At 40.5% G+C, this 22,948-nt stretch overlaps 1 protein-coding gene across 8 annotated transcripts in view; it reads left to right on the top strand.

Moving 5' to 3' along the window:
• The window catches only part of SOX5 (SRY-box transcription factor 5), a 989,998-nt gene that overhangs the window by 142,820 nt on the left and 824,230 nt on the right, over window positions 1-22,948 (top strand). The gene's annotated exons all lie outside the window — the stretch shown is intronic.

Genomic DNA, 22,948 nt, shown 5'->3' with positions numbered 1-22,948 from the left:
ACTGGTACTTTATATGGACATTAAGTAATATCTATAATATTGTAGCTATATAAGTTGTAGCAAAGTTGTTGTAAGTTGTAGCAAAGAAGAGTTTCTACCTTCTCAGGGTCTTGAAGTGATGAAATCATTCATCTATAGAGCATTTTTTTTATGGGTGAAAAACTTAACCAGGAATTTGATGTATGAAAATAATATTTACTTTATCATTTCCTGCAACCACCTTTTCTGGTGTAAGTTGTCAAAAAGAAAAAGGAAGGATGGAGGTGGGGGAGAGAAAGAGAGCGAGAGAGATGGGGAGAGAGAGAAGGAAAGAGAAAGCCGACTTTTTGGTGGGATTGGATTATATTGTCATGGTAGGAGAGTCTCTGAACAGGTGCTTCAAATTCCAAAATATGGCCAGAACACAATTAGCACTCCCAGGAAAGTAGCAAAGTACTATGAAGGCTCTCTATACCTAAGTGCTTCCAAATAGTAAGTTTCAAACAATAATTTACGTAGCTAGTGCATTGTTTTGGGACAGTGGTGTCTACCTGTGTTTTCAACAGCTCCTTGTCTCAGGGCAGTAGTTAACATGTTTCAAGGAGTTAAGCCCAACCTCTTCCTTTGGTAAACACATTAATTACATTTTAAAAGTTTAGCTGACTCACAAAAACCCGGTGTCCTACGTATCTTTGTGTTCACCCATCTTCCAGCTGTACCTGAAAATTGAGGCAGACTCTGCGCACACCTTGAAAGCATCCATTTTGAGCACACAAATGGACAGGAGTTCACAGAGGTGCATCCAGGGATGACTGTGCCTACATTGTTCACCTGATTACTTCTAGGTGTGTTGATGGATGACTTAAAAAGTGTTAGCCGGAGGATGCGTGAGCGAGCGGGGGCCGCTGCGTGCCGGCACCAACATGGTTAACTAGACTTGCCACCATGAACAATGGAAACCAGGCAGCTCTAAATGAAATGAGCTGAATATTTCATTCGGCCACTCAGCCGCCTGCTCCAATTGCCTCCTTTACTAAAATAAGAGCTTAATCTAAAGTGACAACAACATCAGTTTCTGTGTGCTCCAGTCACACTGAACATGACTTCCTTAACATAAACACTATTTACATGGACCGTCTGGATGTAGCAGGGAATCAGGAGCGTGCCCAGCTAAGACACAGGGTACAATGAAGGACGAGAAGCAGGCAGCTGAGAATTAACATCAGCAAATGAAAGCCTGACCCTCAGAGGGCATGTCCCTGATACGTTTTAAAATGAGAGAGCATTGCACCAGTAACCTTAGCCTTTGTAAAGACTATGCCATTTAAAATAAAATAGCACCTTTTCAGTTTAGACACTTAACCAAATGCATTATGTCTGACCCATTTTCCAACTTAGGTGACACGAGAGGATGGATCCCTTGCTGCAATTATGAGAATCTTCCAAACAATTGCAGTCAGTAACCTCCCTCCCCAGACTCCTTCTCATAGCAGCCTGTACTTCTTTGAGATAAAGAGGGCATTTCGTTCAGTGAGGGCAGGCCAGACCCAGAAGGCAGGGGAGTGGGAGAGAAGATGTGACCTTTGAACTGAAGGTTTGATGTCAGTGCTAACGGTACCCAGGAAATCCCTGTTTGAAAGTGGTTTTCAGCTTGAGAGTTCTGGAAGATTAGAAGCAGGAGTGTGACAAGGTACCAGCAGAGATGACAAGGTACCAGCCCTGCTTTTGTCAGGGTCCACAAAATAACACAAGTTACTTCTTTCCAGCACCCTGGAATAGGTAATGAAAGAGATAGCAGTCCTGAATACGCATTATTGATGGTTTATTTCCATAAGGAGAATGCTATAGTATTATTTCACCATGCTAGCCATCCTCTGGGAATTTTAAGGGTCACAAAATGTAGAAATATTTAACATAATTCCTATTAGAATTACTGACAGTTAGTGGAGTTCAGTGGTTTTCCCACCAGCTTCATAGATAAGGAAAGTCAGGCACAGAGGACTTGTCGTACACCTGAAGTCACACAGGAAATCAGAGAGCAAAAGGGAAATAATTTTTTTTTTTTTGCCAATTATTTCTACTTTCTTTAAGTCACCATTAATACTCTTGTTTCTAAAATGGCTCTTCTCTTAAAATTTCCTTTGATTAAGCCTTGTAGAAGGCTGATACTAGATACTGATTGGTGGCTTCTGGGTTCCAAAGACCTGAGGCTGCTGACAGAATAGTAGCTCTTTTTTAAAAAAAGTCTAGTTCTGTGTTTTCTGTTCTCATCCTCCAGCCTCTGTGCCTGAGTGAATACCCCTGCAGTCCCCACCCCTGTGGTGGTACATTTTAGATAAAGCTCTTATTCACTGAAGAAGAAAGGGCCTGATCATTTAAAACAAGTTTCTCTTTAAGGAAAGGTATAGTGAGTAACAGGAAGAAAAATGGGAGAATCGTCAATATCTAGCTGGCCTTAGTAGAACACTCATTAATCAATAGGCATTTATTGAGAATCTGTGAGGTCATCAAGCTTTATTTTAGGGGAGAGAAAATTATCTCTGGCCTCTGGAAGCCCACCATCTAGTGAAAACGTTTGTCATAATTTGGGAAAAAAAAATACTTTAGACTTCTGTAGAAAGCCAGTAAGAATATTGTGGTTGCAAAAAAATAAAAATACCTTTTTTGTTGTTTGCCGTAATGCACATCTACTGTGTTTTCATCTTCATTTTTAACTTCAGGGAAATGTGAACAAGAGGACACCCTTTTGCTCACACCTTAATGAGCACTGATCAGCTCTTTCAGGTACTTACCATTCCAGATGTGTCCCCAAAAGAATTGCACGTGTTTTCTCACAGTCTGATGGGGATACTGCCATTTGTACAAATATTAGTTGTACAGCTTGGTGAGTGCCTTAATAAGGTAGGTACCTGACGCTTGAGAGCAGAGGAGAGGTGGGAATAACCACACCTGCTCTGGGAGACCTCTTAAAATGACAAGGACCTTGACATCTCTCCCCAGTAGTTGCCACTTCTTCAGCTTGGTCTGGACAGTCAACAGATGTCAGCCAGGAATGGCAACGCCAGTGGGAGTGGCGTTCCTGCACAAATAAGGCTTGGGAAGCAGCCCAAGCCCAAGATGATTGAAATCAATAGAATTTGCTGAAGGCGAGTGGGAAGCTCATCTGTACCTAGCACTTCTCTGTCTTGTGTCTTGGCTTGTCTCAGCTGCGGTAAGGGTCTTGATGACTTTCTCTTTTTCTTTCTCGGGTGAGTATAGACTTGCCTTCTCTTGCGATGTCTTTACCCTTTGTTGCCACTTGGTACAAACGGGCATGATTCACCAGAGAGAGATGCAGGGTTTCTATTGTTGTAAGTGTTAAAACACACTTTGAAGAATTTCAGGGCCCTCATGAGAAAATGCTTGCAATAGACTCAGGCAGTATGCTGTGTCTTCCATTTTCTTCCAGTCACCTTTCCTCTAATTAATTAATGGTGGTCAGAGTCTCAGTTCCGAAATACTATTGTGTTTCATTAACTAAACCACTCATAGTTTTATGTTTTCCTAATGCAGGATGTTTTAAGAATATTTTGGACCTAGAGACTGTCATACAGAGCGAAGTAAGTCAGAAAGAGAAAGACAAATATCGTGTATTAACACATATATGTGGAACCTAGAAAAATGGTACAGATGAACTGGTTTGCAAGGCAGTAATAGAGACACAGATGTAGAGAACAAACGTATGGACACCAGGTGGGGAAAGGGGGGCGGGGGATGAGTTGGGAGATTGGGATTGACATATATACACTAATATGTATAAAATAGATAACTAATAAGAACCTGCTGTATAAAAATAAATAAATAAAACAAAATTTTCAAAAAAGTTATTTAGGAAAAAAAAAGAATATTTTGCCATCCTTAACTTCATGTAAGTACCTGGAAACCATTGCCTGTAAACTTAATCATAAAAGCCCTTTCTTTCCTCCTTTGCTATTTTCATTTGAAACTTTTAGGGAAAGATGTATTTGTTATATTGTATATGTTGTATTTGGTCCTATCTCTTCTTTCTTCTTTGAAGATGAGAGAAAAAATTCCTCTTATGCTACAATAGAAAATAGAATTGTATCATAATTTTATGAAGAATAGAAGATTTTTGCCATTTTAAAATATAATTTCCACACTGAATACTAGTTTTCGTGAAAAAGATCATGTTTTAAAACATAATCCAGATATAAGATTATGTATCTCACAAGTTTCTGTTTAATCACTAATGTCTTTATTGGAAGTTTTACAGTTACTTACTAGCACAAGCATGAACTTTTCACATGTCATCATGCAAACAGTTATTGGGGGAGGGACAGGGGCTAGTGGTAGACTCAGTAGGGGACTCCCAAGCTGTTTATCTTCCAAGCCCTTACAACACCGTTTCCTATAATATTGGTTGTCATTCTGTTATCTTTGACCCTGCTTGGCCTATAAATGTGTCCCATGAGCAAGACCACAACCCAAAAAGTCAGCATCGTGATTTTGCAGCAGCTGTTGCCGCAGAAGGTAAATGCCGTGCAGATATTGATGAGTTTGCTAATTTGTTTAGTAGACAGAATTTAGAATGGGGAACAGGATTTGTCTGCTAGCTGTCATCATCCATCAGCCCCAGGCAGTGGGTTTGCATTTTGCCAGCTTCTAATTTTGCTTTATTTTTCCTTAGCTTCAATCTACTTTATTCATTTATTATAATTGGGAGAGTGGTGGCTGAGATAGGGAAAAAAATACGGCCCACGTTCGAGATTGAAGGCTCTCATTGCTGCGGTTCCCTGATCTCAGCAGATTCAGACTGGACCTGTTGGTCTTTTGATTGATGGAGGTGGTGAATGAAGACCATGCTGTCTTGTGGGGTTCCTGTAGCCCATGTGACTGGAAGACTTGCCAAAGCTGCCCTCAGCCCTGCGTGTTTCTCCTGGTTTCCAGAATTTATATTGTTACATCCGTTCCTTGGGGGTTCTCATTCAATTTACGTAAAAAATTTGTTTTGAGTGCTCACTGTGTGTTGGTTATTCTTATAGATGGCCAAGTACATATTGTTGAACAAAACAGTAAAAGCCATGCTCTGAAAGTGCTTAGGTTCTAGGGGTGAAGATAGAAATAAACAAATAAATGTACAATACTTCCAGAAAGTGATAAACTGAATGAAGGAAATACAGTAGAGTAAGGAGTAGGGCTGGAAGTGCTATTTTATTTTATTTTATTAAATTTTCATTGGAGTATAGTTGATGTACAATGTTGTGTTAGTTTCAGGTGTACAGCAAAGTGAATCAGTTATACATATACATATATCCACTCTTTTTTTAGATTCTTTTCCCATATAGGCCATTACAGAGTATTGAGTGGAGTTCCCTGTGCTATATAGTAGGTTCTTATTACTTATCTATTTTATATGTAGCGGTGGATATATGTCAATCCCAATCTCCCAATTTATCCCTCCCCCCCGTCTTATCCCCTGGTAACCATAGGTTTGTTTTCTACATCTGTGACTCTACTTCTGTTTTGTAAATAAGTTCATTTGTACCCTTCTTTTAGATTCCACATATAAATGATATCATATGATATTTGTCTTTCTCTGCCTGACTTATTTCACTCAGTATGACAATCTCTTGGCCCATCCATGTTGCTGCAAATGGCACTACTTCATTTTCTTTTATGGCTGAGTAGTATTCCATTGTATATATGTCCAGCATCTTCTTCTTTTTTTTTTTCCAGCATCTTCTTTATCCATTCCTCTGTTGTTAAACATTTAGGTTGTGGAGTGCTATTTTAGATAGTGAGGACAGGGGAAGTTCTCTGAGGAGATGATACCTGAGACCTGAGGGATGACAAGTCGTGTGAAGATCTATGGGGAGACTTTAGGGAGAGGAGATGGCAAAGGGAAGAACCCAGCAGAAACACTGAACTTGTTAAGTTCTGGGAACAGCAAGCAAGCCAGTGTAGTTAAAGCAGGTGGTGGGTGATGAGGGTGGGAGAGAGCATTAGGGAGATGAAACTGGAAAGGAAGGCAGGGTCAGATCCTTTGGATTTTATTGTAAATGTGATGAGAAGCTGGTTGTAAGTGAGGGAGTGAGTTGGTCAGATGCACATTTTTAAAAACTTACTTTGGCTACCGTGTGCAGAGTCAACTGTAGGGTCACAAAGATGGAAGCAGAGAGATCAGTGGGGAGACCACCGTAGTAGTTCAGTTAGAGGTGATTCTGGCTTGTACTAGAGAGACAGTGGTGGAGTTAGTGAGAAGTAACCAAGTGGTATAGATTTCATGTATTTTGAATAGCTCTGGCTGATGGTTTGGATGTGGGGAGCTGGGGATGCAGAAGGGAGCACAGTCAAGGGTGATACATATTTTGATGTTTTGATTTCAAGTATTGAATGGTCAGAGCGCCCATAAGTAACTCATAGCTATTGAGGAAGGAGGTGGTAGACATTATTTTTGAAAACCCATTGTTGGTAAAATTTGAAAACGTGGAAGACAAGCAGTGTCAGAAGACTCAAGAGGGGTAAATGTTACCCTGAATTTAAAGTGGAAGAAAAGTTTATATCTTTTAAGCGTTATATTTTAAGGATTTCAGTAAAATCCTAGATTGCATTACAATGTCAGTTGTTTCTGAGCACTTAGAAGGAAAACAGTGTTCACAAGAAGCCAGTATGGGTTCTCTAAGAGCCAATCATGTAAAATTAACTTAATGCTTCTCAATAGAGCTACCCTATTATCAGTTATCATCTTTTATAAAATGTAGTTTCATAATATGTTATAGAATTTTGAGAAGTTAGGAAGGAAATTGGTTTGGTTGACAGTTTGGTAATATGGATTAATATTGAAGAACCATATGTATAGGGTATAGATTAGTATATGTTATCAATCTAAAGAGATGTCTGTAGTCAGGTACCACTCATTCTATTCACTGGCTTATCCTCTTTGTTATTTTTATTAAGAACTTTGATGAAGTAAGAAAGAGAGGAAACTAACACTTTGATTGCCTTTTTTTGGCAAAGACATATTTGGCACTTTAACCCATTTTATCTCATTTGGTGCTCAGGACCAAGTGACTCAGAAGTCAGTGATAGGCTCAGTGTTGGCCAAAACTTAAAGAGATGAAATTTAATAGTGTTAAAGTAATTCTCCATGTAATTTTTAAATCAATCAGTCAATTACAACTGTGGGATATCTGAATTGATAGTCCATTGTCAAGATATTCCGGTTGATTTTATGTTCCATGTAAGCCAGCAGTAGGACATAGCTGCTGAAACAAGATATAATGATGTCTTTAACAACATTGATAGAAGAAATATAATGTCCATAACCAATGAGATAATCACATGGTACAATGTATACTGGTCAGTTCACACATGTCACTAATGGGTAAAATCATTTGAAGGATGTTGATAATTTAATGTCTAAAGCTGGTAAATTAGGGGGATAAATAATCTGGAAACTAATAGTTCATATAAAGAGGAGTTGTTTAGCCTGAAAAAAAAAACTTGGAAAGGATTCAGAACAATCTTCAAAAATATGGAAAAGGATTAGCCTTTGTGTCATCCAGGGTCTGTCAGGAAACAGATGGTGGACTTAAATGAAATGACTGGAGGAGAATTTAATAAAGGTAGTCCTTATAAGGATATAAAACAGGGTATAAGGACTTCCCTGGTGGTGCATTGGTTCAGAATCTGCCTGCCAATGCAGGGGACATGAGTTTGATCCCTGGTCTGGGAAGATCCCACATGCTGCGGAGCAATTAAGCCTATGCACCACAACTACTGAGCCTGTGCTCTAGAGCCCACGAACCACAACTACTGAACCCGCATGCCACAACTACTGAAGCCCTCGCACCTAGAGCCCGTGCTCCGCAACAGGAGAAGCCACCACAATGAGAAGCCCGCTCACTGCAACGAAGAGTAGCCCCCGCTTGCCACAGTTGTAGAAAGCCCGTGCGCAGCAATGAAGACCCAACGCAGCCAAAAATAAATAAATAAGTAGATAAATTTATTTAAAAAGAAGGAAAAAAACCAGGGTTTTAAAAAAACCCAAACCACAATAAGATACCACTTCACATGCACCAGGACGGCTACTATGAAAAATACAGATAATAACAAGGGTTGGTGAGGATATGGAGAAATTGGAACCCTCATACATCACTGAAGGGAATGTAAAATGGGTAGCTGCTTAGAAGATCATGGCATTTTCTCAAAAGGTTGAGTTACCATATGACTCAGCAACTCCATTCCTTAGGTTAATTCATGAGAAATGCAAACGTATGTTCACATGAAGATGTGTACACAGTGTTCATTGCAGAATTATTCATAATAGCCAAAAAGTGGAGACAACCCAAATATCCATCAACTAATGAATGAACAAATAAAACATGGTATATTCATACAATGGAATATTATTTGACAATAAAAAGAAGTGAAGTATTGATACATGCTTCCACGTGGATGAACTTTGAAAGCATAAAGCTAAAAGAAAAAACCCAGTCACAAAAGAGCACATACTGATTCCATTTATATGAAATGTCCAGATAGCCAGATCTATGAAAGCAGAAAGTAGATTTAGTGACTGCCTTAGTGCTGAGGGGTTGGGAAGAAATGTGTGTGTGGGGGGTGACCTGCTAATGAGTGTGGGGCTTCTTTTTAGAGTGATGAAAATGTTCCAACATTACCTGTGGTGCTGGTAGCACAGCTCTAAGAATATGTTAAAGACCATTGACTTGTACACTTAAAATGGGTGAATTGTATGGCGTGTAAATTCTATGCAGTAAAGATGTTATCAAACAGGACTGACTGATACTCTGGGAGTAGTCATAGCAGGGTGTCGATAACATCTCTAGGCCCGAGGGACCAGCAGAGGGGAGCTCTGTGGAGAGGCCCACCTGAGTGGATATACACCTCTAGACTCTGCAAGTCACCTGCAAGGAGAGAGCTGAAGAAATACGTACCCTGACCTCACGCTTGTCTTACTCTCTGATCTCTTGCTCGTGAGTCTCATTTCAAAAGCCAACCAGGAGCTTAGCAGAAGGTAGTCTCTTGATGTGATTCATAGAAATCAGTATTTCAGGGCACAGAGCTGGGTGCATCTGGGTATGAAAAACACAAGTTATTCTGTGTAGAACTTGAGAACTGAGACCAGTAGAGGAAAGTTAAAGTTGGATGTGTTGCCTCAAAATGAAGTGAATTTTGATCTCTGGCTGTAGAGTTGGCCCAAATCCGAGATGATGATAGTGACATAGCAAAGACGATTCCAGTTTTAAGTGAAGGATTGCATTAATTACCTCTGAAGGTTTCCTTGCAATTCCAGATTTCTGTCTTTAACCACTGGCATTTTGGCACTGATTGTATTATCATTTGGCAGCAGTGATCTTGGAAGTTTAAGGTTTGGGCATTGTCTAATAGAACATAGAGTAGGTGCATTTTGATGAGAGTGGGAAAGCAAAGGGAATAGTATAATTGTGGGCTGTTCACCTTGAGTTCAACCTCACTGAACAAATAAATGGGACTCTAATGTGGTTAGAGACAGTCTGGGGAAAGAAGTGGCAGAAGAAAAAGAAAAGCTTGTCATCAAAGATGTAGGATTTGGAGAAATAAACTTTGCCTACTTAATTTCACTGATTATGTATGTTAGCCCTATTTTCCTCTTTAGTTTAAAATGACGGTAAAAAGGTGGCACTTCAATATTCTTTCTAAGGAAATTAGAGTCGGCTTTCATGGCGTATGAAAGATGTCAAAGGAGTATGTTGGTCTTCCCCTGTGTGTTTCACCAGGACCTCTTCTGGATTTATAGGGTGAGGGATAGAGCACCCATGTAACCCACACCTGACTGTGTGCTCACCCAGAAGCACGCTTTGTGCCGCTTCTCACTCCTTTTGCAGAGATGGCATCTACAGCGATAGGATGAACAAGATACGAGAAGAGTGGAAGGTTGCTAGAATGACCACGGTAATGGAGGTGCTGTAGTCAGCAACCCCGTGGTTTGCAGGCTACTTACATTGATGACTTTAGAGAAGGTATTTGATGAGTTTTCTGCTTTTCTCAAGTTGATACTTGGGTCCAAGTTTTACATCTACTACATTAAATATATAGCCGTATAATCATTTACATGGTCCAGTGCCCAAATACTGCATCAAAGATGCTCATTTACAACTGTGGACAATATCCAAATAAACCACTGATATACCCTCTGCCAACTTAAATGGATGGAGGATTTGGAAGAACTGCTCAAGACTGTGGAAGTATATTTTTCTATTTATTTCAGTTTATTTCTGGACATCCAGTTTATATCTGATAAACAGTTGATTAAAGATTTATTGTTTTTTAAGAAATTACCTTATTCCCCCTCCCCCAATATTTTGTACTGTAAACCTTACTGTTTATTAAAAGCCAAGAGTTTTAGATTACTTGTTCTTTATTTCTACAATAAATATTTCTATTTTAATTTTTGTTAACTGGCAACTCCGATTATTGTCAGTTCACTGTAATGGATGGCATTTCGCTGGTAGGGGACGTTTGTTTTGGTACAGGACATTTGGTATAGGATTGTTGTTCAGATAGGCATTTCCTAGTTAAATTACAAGTACACAGGAGTACAACTTTCCCAGTTGTCTCCAGTACCATATATTTATGTATGTTGTTTTAGTCTTCGCTGTTGCTTTTTGGTTTCACATTGAAGGAGAAGAAATTTCTCTATAAATTTTTGTCAGGAGACATCTGGCTTTAGTGTAAGGAATATTTATGAATAAAGTAGGATTGACATTAGGATTAAATGATTTAATACATACAAAACAATATGCAGGGCCTGGTATATAGTATAAAACTAATACACAATGCCTACCACTTAGTAGGGCTTAATCAAAGATAGCTATGATGATGATACTAGTTGTAAAGTACCTTACAATTATCAAAGTCAACTTTCCCTAATGATTTTGGGGGAAAGTCAGGTAATTTAGCAAATACCTTAAAACATTTAATCTTTTAAATTCATTTTTAAAATTCTACATACATCTTAAAGATAAAACATGAAACTTAAAATGTGCTCAACATGAGGTCTCATCAGCAGTCCCTCAGAAGCTTGTGTGTACATTTCCTTGTCATTCCTTAAAAAAAAAGTGAGACGTACATATCCACGGATGGTACTACGTGTTTGTTCTTCTGGATTATCTAAACACTAGTCATGTATCAAATCGGACCACCAAACCAAGGCTATTACTTTGTTATTTGTTACATACATTGACAGTATGAATTTAGCTGCCTGTGGTGTATCAGTAAATGATGAACTTTAAGGAATTATCTCTATTAAAATCAAATGGCTATATACAGATTTCTGTACTTTTTGAAAGACAGTTATTAAAAATACTGCAAATTCTGTCATAGCTTGTATTTATTTATTTATTTATTTGGTTATTTATTATTTTTAACTTTTTATATAGGAGTATAGTTGATTTACCCTGTTGTGTTAGTTTTAGGTGTACAGCAAAGTGATTCAGTTATATACATATCTATACATGTATCTATTCTTTTTCAAATGCTTTTCCCATTTAGGTTGTTACAGAATATTGAGCAGAGTTCCCTGTGCTATATAGTAGGTCCTGTCGGTTATTCATTTTAAATATAGCAGTGTGTCATAGCTTTTAAATAAAGACTCATTTGAAAACAACCACTTTTAGTGGTCAGAGCTAGGACAATTTTGTCTGAGGATATAAGTTCCTTTTACTTTGTAACCTCTCTCCTGAGCTCCACACACACACACCCAAACGGCTCCTTGGCCACTCCACTTAGCACATGAAAATGAGCTCTGGATGTGCGCCTCACACCTGCTCCCCTTGAAGTCTTCCCTGGCTCAGGGAAAGGAAGATCCGTTCTTCCCGTTGCTCAGACCCCAAACCTTTCATCACCCGTGACTCCTCTCTTTCACTTATAGTCCATCTAATCCCTGGGTAAAATTCTATCAGCCCTACCTTCAAAATATTTCCAGGACCTGACCACCTCTTCTCATCTCCACCTTCCAGTCTGGTCCAAGCCACTGCATTTCTGTTTGTGGCCAAAGTCTCCTAATTGGGCTCCTCACTTTATTCCCCTTCAGTCTGTTTTCACATGACAGCCAGGGTGAGCCTTGAATGGGTGAAGCACAATAGTCAGATTATGTCCTTCTCTGCCCAGGACACGCCAATGGCTTTCTTCCTCAGGGAAGTCCTTACTGTGACCCTCAGAGAGCAGAGGCAATCCCCATCCCCTCTCCTTGCTGGCTTGTCCTTCTACTACTATCCTCCCTCCCTCCCTCTGCCCATTGCTCTTTCTCTAACAAGCTGGGCCCTGCCCCTCGTAGGACCTTTGCACCCCTGCAAGGTTCCCTCTGCCGGCAGTGCTCTTGCTGTGCATACTGATAAATACTGAGTGACTCATTCCAACACTTTCTTTAGGTCTTGACCCAAATGGCTCCTTCTGGGCGAGGCCCTTTCCTCTCCTCTAAAATTTCAACTAGTCCTCTAAACACTCTCTATCGTCCCTTGCTTTAATTTTTCTCCTTAGCACTTCTGTAACTAACATAGTAATGTTATCTATTCATTTAGCTTGTTTATTTTTTATCTTCCTGCCTAGAATATTAGCTGCACGAGGGCAAGGAGCTTGGTCTGTTTTGTTTACTGCTCTGACTCTAGAGCCCAAGATAGTTCCTGGCAAATGGAGACATTCAATAAATATATGTTGAGTCAATGAATAATTCAAGGTTGATTTTGGCTGGTGCTCTGTATTTATGGCTAGAGAAGGCATAAATAATGCACATTGTTTTCTTCTTGAATTCCGTGTAGGCAGCTTTAGGGTTAAAGTCAAGTTATTGTTAAATTATTTTTTTTTCATTTCTACTCTCCCTGAAGTATTCATCTGCTTTGATAACTTCTATCATACCTCTATTCATTAAACAAAAGTCTTTCTAATTTATTTATCCAACTTTTTTGAACACCAAACTGTTTGCAGGTCACTGTAGGAGGCTCTTAAGAGACATGATCCACCTTTTCAAGGACACTTCAATTTAGTTAGTAAGGCAGGACTAGCAAGCAGCGGATAGAAGGGCTATTTTCAAATATAAGAGAGGGCTGTTTAAGAGGGATTCACAGAATCCCAGTCGAGATTTTTCAGAAAAATATGCCCTCATTCCACCCACAGGCTATAAGTTGGGGTACATGACAATTGTACTAAAAAAGATTTTCCAAGTGAATTCATTAACGGACACAACCACTCATTAAGAACCATAGATTTAATAGTCTTGTGTGTATGTATTGTGCTTACAAACAGACCAACACACCTGACACCTTATTTATGAGGGCTTGCCTAGTAAATACACTCTTACTATAATTGAAAGTTCCCTAAATTGAAGGCAGATTCCCGAATCTATCAACTTTGGGGTAACAATCTATATTAATATTTAAAGTAAACACATTTAATGTACTTGTTTCCTCTTTATGAAATAAGATGCTTTCATTGCTTGTCCAAGACAAGCACCTGAAAATCAACTTTTGATTCTTAGTTTGTCAACGAATAAAGCTGCCGCTTGACCTTCAGCAGTGTCTGGCTTTGGGGGCATTAGTTGTGGCTAGACTGCCGTTTTGCCATTTGTAGCTGAATGGGCATTTATGTACTTCCCAGGATACAGTTCTCACACCAGTGATGCATGCCTTCTGGAGGCCGGATTGCTTTTGTGCATTTTATCTGTGATGGCCATCTCAAGTAAAAATTACACTAGTGCAAAGTCTGAAGGCTAATTTTTCACAACCTGTTGCATACTGCCCTATGGATGTCCCCCCTTGGATGTTTTACTTGTTTCAAACTTTGGTGGAAACTTCAGGGACTTTCCTTCTGATGAGTTCCCTACTACTGAACAGACTTAGAAGTGCAAAACTCTTACTGTGTTTTCCTCGTTCATCTCTATATTTGGGTAAAGCTGGATATATAAACCATGCAGTGTGAACAATTCGATATCATTATCATTTGGGCCGTAGCCGTCAAATTCTTCGGTTTGCCTCAGTTTACTCTTGTGTGTGTTCTGCTTTCTTTTTAAAAAATTTCTCGAGGGTAAGTGTTGATTCAGAATATTCTTAAAAATAGAGTCATCATGAGTCTCAGTTTGGGAATGGGGTTTATCTCCAGCTTCTGTGAGAGCTAGATGCACACTAATTTACTAGTGCTGGAACCAAACGGGTTGAAAATCCTTGTTTTCCCACCAGATGGATTAGTTTAAAGTATCACAAAGCGTCTGAGGTTTTTTACGTTACGAATGTGCTTCTTCGCACACGTCAAGAAATGAGTACCATGTTTTGACAGTAACTCCCTTATGAAATTATATGCTGCACACGTGGAGTAAAAATCCAAGCCATTCTCCAGGGAGCAGGCTTATGAATCCGGATGAGGTCACACCTCTTTAAAGATGCAGTTTGATAATCCGACCTCAAAACAAAGGAATTCTGTTAATCCTCTCACAAAAGTGCAAATTGCTAATCAGATCCCTGGGCTGGGCTGGCAGCTTGGTAGACAATGAGCTTGGCAGAAGAGCGATTTTGGGCGGATAGATAGCTGGGAAGCTTGGGATACCAACTTTGCCCCTGTGTTAGCCCAGTTGGGCCCGTTGTTTCGAAACAATGACGTATGTCAATGGAGGTGGTTCTCGCCGTCATTGTGTTCTCCCGCTTTTCTCCTTCCATGTTAATGATGATGCAAATCAATCTTCCTGTCTCTCATTTCACTTCACTGGTGTATAGGCTACTGGGCCCCTATATTCTTTTCACTTGGATGCATGTGTCTTTTGAATTTCATTACACATTCCTCTACAAGCCCAGAGGGTTTTCCTCCCTTCCCATAAATAGTGTGGTGGTATTTGAAAAAGAAAGAAATAAATCCTAATCCAACTGAAAAAAAGAATTTTCTTCTGGAAGGTGAAATTGGATTCTTTTTTCGTAAGTGATAAAACGCAATTTGAGGCAGCTTAAGAAAAGAAAGCTGGAATTGGTTGAGCAAAGGAATACAAGGAAGGCAAATAACCAAACTGGGGGGAGGCAGGAGTTTGGATGGGCCTCAGGAACACTTGGGACCAGGGAGTCATACTCCGTCAGGGCTCGATACCCTTCTCTCCTGTGTCCATGTCACTCTGGATGTCAATTTTTTCTTGCTGCAATAGCGATTTCTCCATATTGGAGGAAACGGCACCATTGATGACAGCACAGGAATTCTATAGCTTACTGTTTTTTCCATTTTACTTAAATAGACTGTCTCTGGGAAGAATTCTGATTGGCTCCTCTTAGATCAGGTGTCTGTCCTGGACTAATCAACCCTGCGTATATAACCGCGTATTTGTCAGGGTGTAGAAGGTGCTCGCTATTTGTCTTTTCCTCTGTCTTCTTTGGACTTAATGAAATATGTAACCAGCCTGAGAAACCCTAAAACCTGACGACTGTTTTAGCACGTGGAGTGATTTTGCACAGGTCGATACCACTCTTCTCACTCTCACTGTATTTGACCCTTCTGGCATTTACAACTTTCACCCAAACATGACTAAGAGTTAATTTGAAAGTGAAAAATACAACTTCGGCATTCTAAAAGGGACTTTCATTAAGAGAGCGCACTATTTTGAATACTTCCAGCTAGTTGTGTGTCTCCTGTTAAGAGAGTGTTTGTGAATTATTTGGGTGCAGTGTGTCTGTTGAGGAGTGAAAATTACAGCTTTGGCTGTGGAGCCATTTTCCAATAGGTAGGAACAGGGTGCTTCTGCTACAGTACAGGATGGGCTGCTGTTGGCATATTGGTTTTCAGTCAGAGGAATGATGTGGAACTCCACAAATCTACATCTGGAAGAGGAGAAGTGAGTCAAAGGTAGAGGTTTGGGGTAGAGGCTGCCACCGGTGCAGCCATGCTACCCACAGCCGAAGCTTTCTGAATAAGAGCACTGTCTTTTTAAAAGCAATAGGGGGTGAGGATTGAGGGAGTGCTCACAGCGGTAAGTATAACACAGCTGTGCTCTGTTTATGCTTTGGCTACAATAAAAAAGCTATAAAATGTGAGATGTCATAGCTCCACTTTGCTTTATTTATACTATTTCCTCTGAGCTCTGTCACACTGCACATTCATCTGCTAAGTTGCAGCAAGAATGGAGATTAAAATATCACAGCTCAAAATAGGAGTCAAGCGGAAGGAGATTCATCATAGCCCTATTAAAAATATGTAAATATGGGAATGAAGTCATTTTAAAGCTGTACAGCACTCCTCCTTTATGAGTTAAGATCCCTTGAGCAAGTGGTGGGCTATGCGAGGGACAGAGCTAGGGGACTTGTGCGCCATTTCTTCCACCCATGGAAATTCTTTTAAGATTAAAGACTGTTTGAATTGCAAATTACACGTGTTTTCCTATAATCATGCCTGTTAATAATGGCAGGAAGTCTGATGCAAAACAAGAAAACAAAGATTTGGTAATTAAAGGTTATATATTGTTCACTAGGTTAGAATGATTAAAATTAAGATCAGAAATCTCCTTTTTGGCCTCTGCTCTTAGTGAGACCTTGCGAAGCCTCCAGAGGTTTCCCTCTATAGGAAAGTTCTGAGAAGGAAACTGAGACTTGGAGACATGACCTGGCTTTCTAGAATCCAGTTGTGAACGATAAAGCTAAGTCTGGAAGCTGAGTCCTCCCTAAAACTTGGCTAGGAAATTACTTCTTCTAGCATTTCCTGTATCTCTAGTCCTGACAGAAATTCACTCCCAGTTGTCTATATGGTGTGCTTGGGAGGGTTAAGGAATAGATCTTTTAGATGGAAAGAGTGGGCTATCTCAAATGGTATTAACACGACTCTTCCGCTCTAGTCTTTGTGCCGCTGGATGGCACATGGATGTTTTTTCCCCCCAAATGTGCTACTGTAGTAATAATAAAGACCAACACTTAAGTAACTGACTGGGTACCAGGGATGGCTCTGCGTGTTTTTTATGTATTAATTACTTAAATTCTCACAACAACCCTATACAGTAGGTATTATTACTCACATTTTACAAATGTGGAAACTGAGACATAAGATCGCACTGCTGGCGGGTGAAAGCAGGAATTCACACTGAGCATCACAGCCAGCACTGTCAGCCCCTATTGCCTTTCCCAAAGGCTTAGGTACACACTCGAAAGAGCCCTGGACTGAAAAAGAGGAGATCTGGATTTCAGGCACAGTCCTGCCATTTCCCTAGTCAACCGATTTTCCTCACCTGTAGAATGAATGAAGAAATGATTATGTCCTTTGCGATTTCAACTTGGCATGCATCTGGATACTACTACCTCATGAAAATAAATTTTTTGAGCAATACGTTTTCTGCATTCCAGAAATGGTTATGTTAAACATTTCTAATATACAGTGATTCTAGAGTTTCTTCTGTCTTGCACTTTTCACTGTATTTTGGTTGAGTTCTTTTGGTTGCAACTAAAAGGAGTTTCATAGGTAATGAAAGACTTTCTAGCTTTGTGACCTTGAGCACATTTCCTAATCTCGTGTGCCAATTTTCTCATCTGTAAAATGAGTATAATAAAAGTACCTGTCCCATAGAGCTGTTGTAAGAATTAAGCCAGATATTACATGTAAAGCAGTTGGCATGGTGTCTGCTCATAGGAACTACTACAGAATATCAGTGTTGATTATGATTACTGTTGACCACTCAAGTCTCATTGAGCGTTTCTGTCTCTCGTTCCTCATGCTACCAGTTCTACTGGTAGGAGAACTGGTAGCAAATCAGCTAATGTTGTTTGTGATTGCATTCCTTAGAAATTAGAAATTCTAATTCTAATTAGAATTAGAAAGGTTGATAAGATACCATCAGAGGTTACCATCTATTTGTGGTAGAAATATTAGATCAGGGTGGAACTTTGGGAATTGTGTAGGCTGCCCTTTAACGTGATGAATAAAGTACACTGAAAGATCAGGTGACTTGTTCCAGGACACTCAGCCAGCAGGTAGAGTGTGGAGGTAAAGCCTACAGATCCAAACTGCAGTTGGCAAAACAGTGCTGCTCTCTATGGAGTTATTAAATGGAACATGTGAAAATTCTTGAAATTTGTAAAAGGAACCACAACACATATCTTAAGGGTTTAAAGTCGTCAAATTACCCTAGTATCTCAGATTTATAGCAATTTGAGATTTTAGATCATGTGTCTTTTGAGCAGTCTTCACAAGAGGACGCTAGGAAAGATGCTTGAGGCTGGCGGGGGAGTACAAGTGGTCATCTTCCTTACTGACTCTTAAAAAATTCGTGTTCTTGGTCTCTTTTGTATGTTGGGTGAGGTAACATGTAACTTTCAACAGTATGGGAAGAAGTGGATCTGATTTGCTTTGAGAAGGTATAAAGGTATAAAGAAAAAAAGATTTTTATAGCAATTTGAGTAATTTAAATAGGAAAATAATCTGATAAGATATTGTAATAATTTTGGGGACACATCTAATTGGGTCGAAACTTATCCACTTCTACTCTAATATACAAAGAAAATGGAGCTGTTTCCATAATGTATTCTTGCTCCTGAGTCCCTACCCTACTGTGCAGATTGAAAGATAATAAAAAGTAAACTCCAAAGAGCACAAAATAACTCAGTATCTTTACTGTCAAATCACCTCTTTTTGTTTGTTAGTTTCTCTATTTCCCTGTCCAGGGTAGGGTTGGGTGAGAGGGGCACCTTGGGTGTAAAATGTAAGGAAGTATCCCTCTCAGGTGGCAACCCTGCACTTACTTGACCCTAAGAGGGATGACTGCTTACATTTTGTGCCCTCCCCTGCCCCTGTCCCCACTAAAGAAACCAACTATGGGGAGTTTGTGTACCATTGCGGCTGGCATGGTGGTGTGGAGTGTCACATGTGTGCATGCTGGCCCTGGGGTTGCCCTCTGTATCCTTCCTGGCATCTTCCCTCGGCCAGGGTCTCTACCTGTGGGCCCCTCTGTCCTTGCTGATGTAATTAGCCCCACCTGGATGTGAGCCTGAGCGGCTGCTGCTGGCCTACCATTGCCTTGAATACCATTGCCTTGAATTTGAGGTCCCTCTTCCTTTCCCCAGCCCAGGGCTTTCCCAGTCTTCCTCTGTGTTGTACGTGTGTGTGTGTGTGTGTGTGTGTGTGTGTGTGTGTGTGTGTGTGTGTGTGTGTGTGTGTGTGTGTGTGTGTGTGTGTGTTTGTGTTGGAACTGGGGAGGATGGAACAGAGTACAGACATTTTGAGGTTCCTTGCACATGCACACAACCTGTGAGGTATAGTAAACAGTTTTAACTCAATCTATCTGGGCACCTTCCTTCACCAGTTTTTTTTCATTTCTCCCTCACCAGTTTAGATGGGTGTAAGACTTACAACAGGGATTCCCTGAGGGGCCTGTGACCTCTCCCATGCCCTGCCCAACAAGTAATGTCCATGAAAGAGGACTGTCAGCTCTTAGGTCCCTTTTATCCACCTGATATTCTCCTGCCCCACCTCCTTATTGGTTAAATACCAAGATAGGGAGAGAGCCTGGCCCCCGCCTCTGAGCTCTGCCTCTCTTCTTTCCCTAGACTTCTCCCCCCTCCCTCCCTAGATACATGCGAGTTCCCATACTGGCTCTATCTGTTTAGGATTCACATTTTGCTTTTGCATTTTCACCGGGAATATTTTGGAAATCTTGCAATCGCTCTTCACTCTCAAATTCTGTCATTCAAGATTGTTGTCTCACTACGTAAGCTGATCAGTAGCCCCTATGTTCTAACTAGTAGCTGATCTCCCACCTTGCATTCTGGAGGGTCTACTCTGGACCGAACGTCCAGGAACTCATGATTGAGATAGAGGGTGCAAGGGGAAGGAGGAATTATCATCCCAGTATACCTAAGATGTGTGGGGTAGCACAGGTTAGTCCTTACTGCCCAGCCTGGTTTCTACTGTCAATTTAGAATACTCTCCCTCCATCGTGTATGTATCCTGTAGATTCTGCCCCACAGGAGGGATTAGGTCTAGTGTCAGCTTCTCCCAAGAGGACCTACCCATTCATAATCTCTTATTGACTAGGAATTTGGGGTGCACATGCTTCCGGAGTTTTCTCCCATATTCTGCTTATGGAGGTTGCAGACATGCAATCCATGCATCCAATTTTAATACAAGGTGATCAATTTTCTTATATGATTAGGTACAGTATTTTATGGGAGCACAGAGAAGGAGTGCCTCATTATGCTTAAGACGGTCAAAGAGGGCTTCCCAGAGGAGTGAAGCCCAAGTTAGGGATTGAAGATCAAAATAAAAAAAGGAAAACACACACACACACACACACACACACACACACAAGATTAATCATAATTTTCTAGTTGAACAAGATGGGGATGGGAAGGATATTTTTGAAAGGGCAAATCTCAGAGGAGAGCAGGACCTTATCTGTTTTACTTATCAGTGTGTCCCTATCACCTAGTATAGAACTTGGCACTTAAGTATTGAATGTATTAGTGAACTAATGACTTTATCTTGAAGGCCATTGAAACTGGTCATGATAAAATGATAAAATTTGTGTTTTATAAAAATAAACATGGCAGCATTGTAGTAAATGAGTAAAAAGGGAATGAGACAGGGAGCAATTGTAGTAGCATGTTCTACCAAGACTCTTAGGAGAGATGCTTTTTAAGTGACCCCCAATCTCACTTCAGGTACTTAGAGATTCTGTGTCTTCTGCACTGAACATATGGTAGTTTCCCACATATGCCTCAAGCAGGCACAGTCACTGCCTACTTCTACCCTTAAAATGGCCCCAGAAACTTTGGAGATAATTCACAGCATATTTAAGCATTACCTTCTCAACACCTTCCATATAGGAGGCAGAGAGTCGAGTTTTCCAAATGATCTACTGAAGAGACAACAATTACATTTTTGTCTTAGTCCATATGGGTGCTCTAACAAAAATACCATAAACTGGGTGGCTTAACACAACAGAAATTTATTTCTCATACTTATGGAGGCTGGGAAGCCCATGCTCAAGGCGCCAGCACATTCGGCGTCTGGTGAGAGCCTGCTTCCTAGATGGCTGTCTTTTCGCTGTAACCTTACTTGGTGGAAGGGGATGGGGAGCTCTCTGGGGTCTCTTTGATAAGATGACTAATCCCATTCACGAGGGCTCTACTCTCATGAACTAAGCACCTCCCAAAGACCCCACTTCCTAATATCATCACATTGGGTATTAGGTTTCACCATATGAATTTTGGGAGGACATTCGGTCTTTAGCATATGGCGTAGTACTGTTTTTTCTGTTTCTTGTTCAGAGTGGGTCCATGACTTTTCAGTATTGGCAACGGTAACTGGTAACTGGGGGTCTCTATGGTTAGTGAAACCTGGCCCATAACTGATATTGTTTTCAGAGTGAAAGGCTGAAGAGAGGTCAGTAAAATACATCCAGAATCCTCAGTTCCTGTGTGTTATTAGCTTTCTGCAAGTATATATCAAGTTATCAAAAACGTAGTGTCTTAATACAAGTCCCATTTATTAGCTCACAGGTCAGGAGCCCAGCATGGTTTGACTAGGTTCTCTGCTCAAGGTGTCACAAGGCTGGAATCAAGATTGGCCAGGCTGGGTTCTTGCCTGTACACTCCTGGGGAAAAATCTGCTTCCAGACTTATTCTTATTGGTAGAATTCAGCTTTTTGTGTATAGGACTGAGGTCCCGTTTCCTTGGGGCTATCTGCTAGGGGTCGCCCATAGCTCCTAGAGGCTGTGTGTACTCCTTGCCACGCCACCACCTCTATCCTAAAGTCCGCAGTGGTGTGTCAGATCCTTCTAATGCTTCAGATCTCCATCATCCTCAGTCTTTGACCTCTAGACCAAGATTTAAAAGGTTTATGTGATGAGGTTAGACCCATGCAGATAATCTTCCTGTTTTAAAGTCAAGTGTGTTAAATAATATAATCTATTCATGGGGGTAAAACCCATCATATTCACAACTCTGGAGATTATGCTGAGGAGCCTGTTCACAAGTTGGGGGGAATGTGTGGACCATCTTAAAATTCTGCTTACCAAACTGATAGTTGTAAAAAAAAAAAAGTTTGCTTTTTTTTTTTAAACAAGGTTACAAACAGCCTCTTGCATACTTCCTTTAGGAGATGCAGAAGAAGCATATGATTTAATTACTATTTTGTTTGAAAACCAATGTACCTCTTAAGTTAACTTTCTCATATCTGAACTTGACAGATCTACTGTTACTAATCTTTAAAAATTTTACTTGTATGTGACTCATGTACTTCTAAACAGTCCTGCTGTTCGTATAACCAAAGCAAAACATTTCTGAATCTATTACTGGAGGAGGATTTTATTGTTTGTACACGGGAACATAAAACAACATATAGTATATACATAAACACCATCAATTCAAAGTGATTTTCACTGTTAAGTGAGAGTTTTGTTACATTCACTTGAGTGATAAGGTGAGATGTCTTTCAAAGCTTTGGGGCTTTCCAGATTTAAAGAAGGAAGGTGTGAGAGTTTAACCAACTGTACAGTTGTTAGTCAGCTACAGAGTTTGAGGGAGCCAGTCCTCCACACAAGACCACTCTCACTTTTTTTTTTTTTTTTTTGCGGTACGCGGGCCTCTCACTGTTGTGGCCTCTCCCGTTGCGGAGCGCAGGCTCTGGACACGCAGGCTCAGCAGCCACGGCTCACAGGCCCGGCCACTGTGCGGCATGTGGGATCTTCCTGGACCAGGGCACGAACCTGTGTCCCCTGCATCGGCAGGCGGACTCCCAACCACTGCGCCACCAGGGAAGCCCCACCCTCACTTTTGACACCAAATGTGTGTTTGAGGGATTTCCAAAACTGCCCTCAGGTTTGAAAATTTGCTAGAAGTACTCAGAGAACTCAGTGAAAGCTGTCATATTCATGGTTACAGTTTATTACAGGGAAAAGATCCTGATTGAAATCAGCCAGGGAAAGCAGTTATATAAGGTTGGGTCTGAGGCTAGAAGACCCAA

This window comes from Delphinus delphis, chromosome 11 (genome assembly GCF_949987515.2).
Source record: "Delphinus delphis chromosome 11, mDelDel1.2, whole genome shotgun sequence".
Taxonomy (NCBI): domain Eukaryota; kingdom Metazoa; phylum Chordata; class Mammalia; order Artiodactyla; family Delphinidae; genus Delphinus; species Delphinus delphis.
This window is presented reverse-complemented; position numbering and strand designations above follow the sequence as displayed.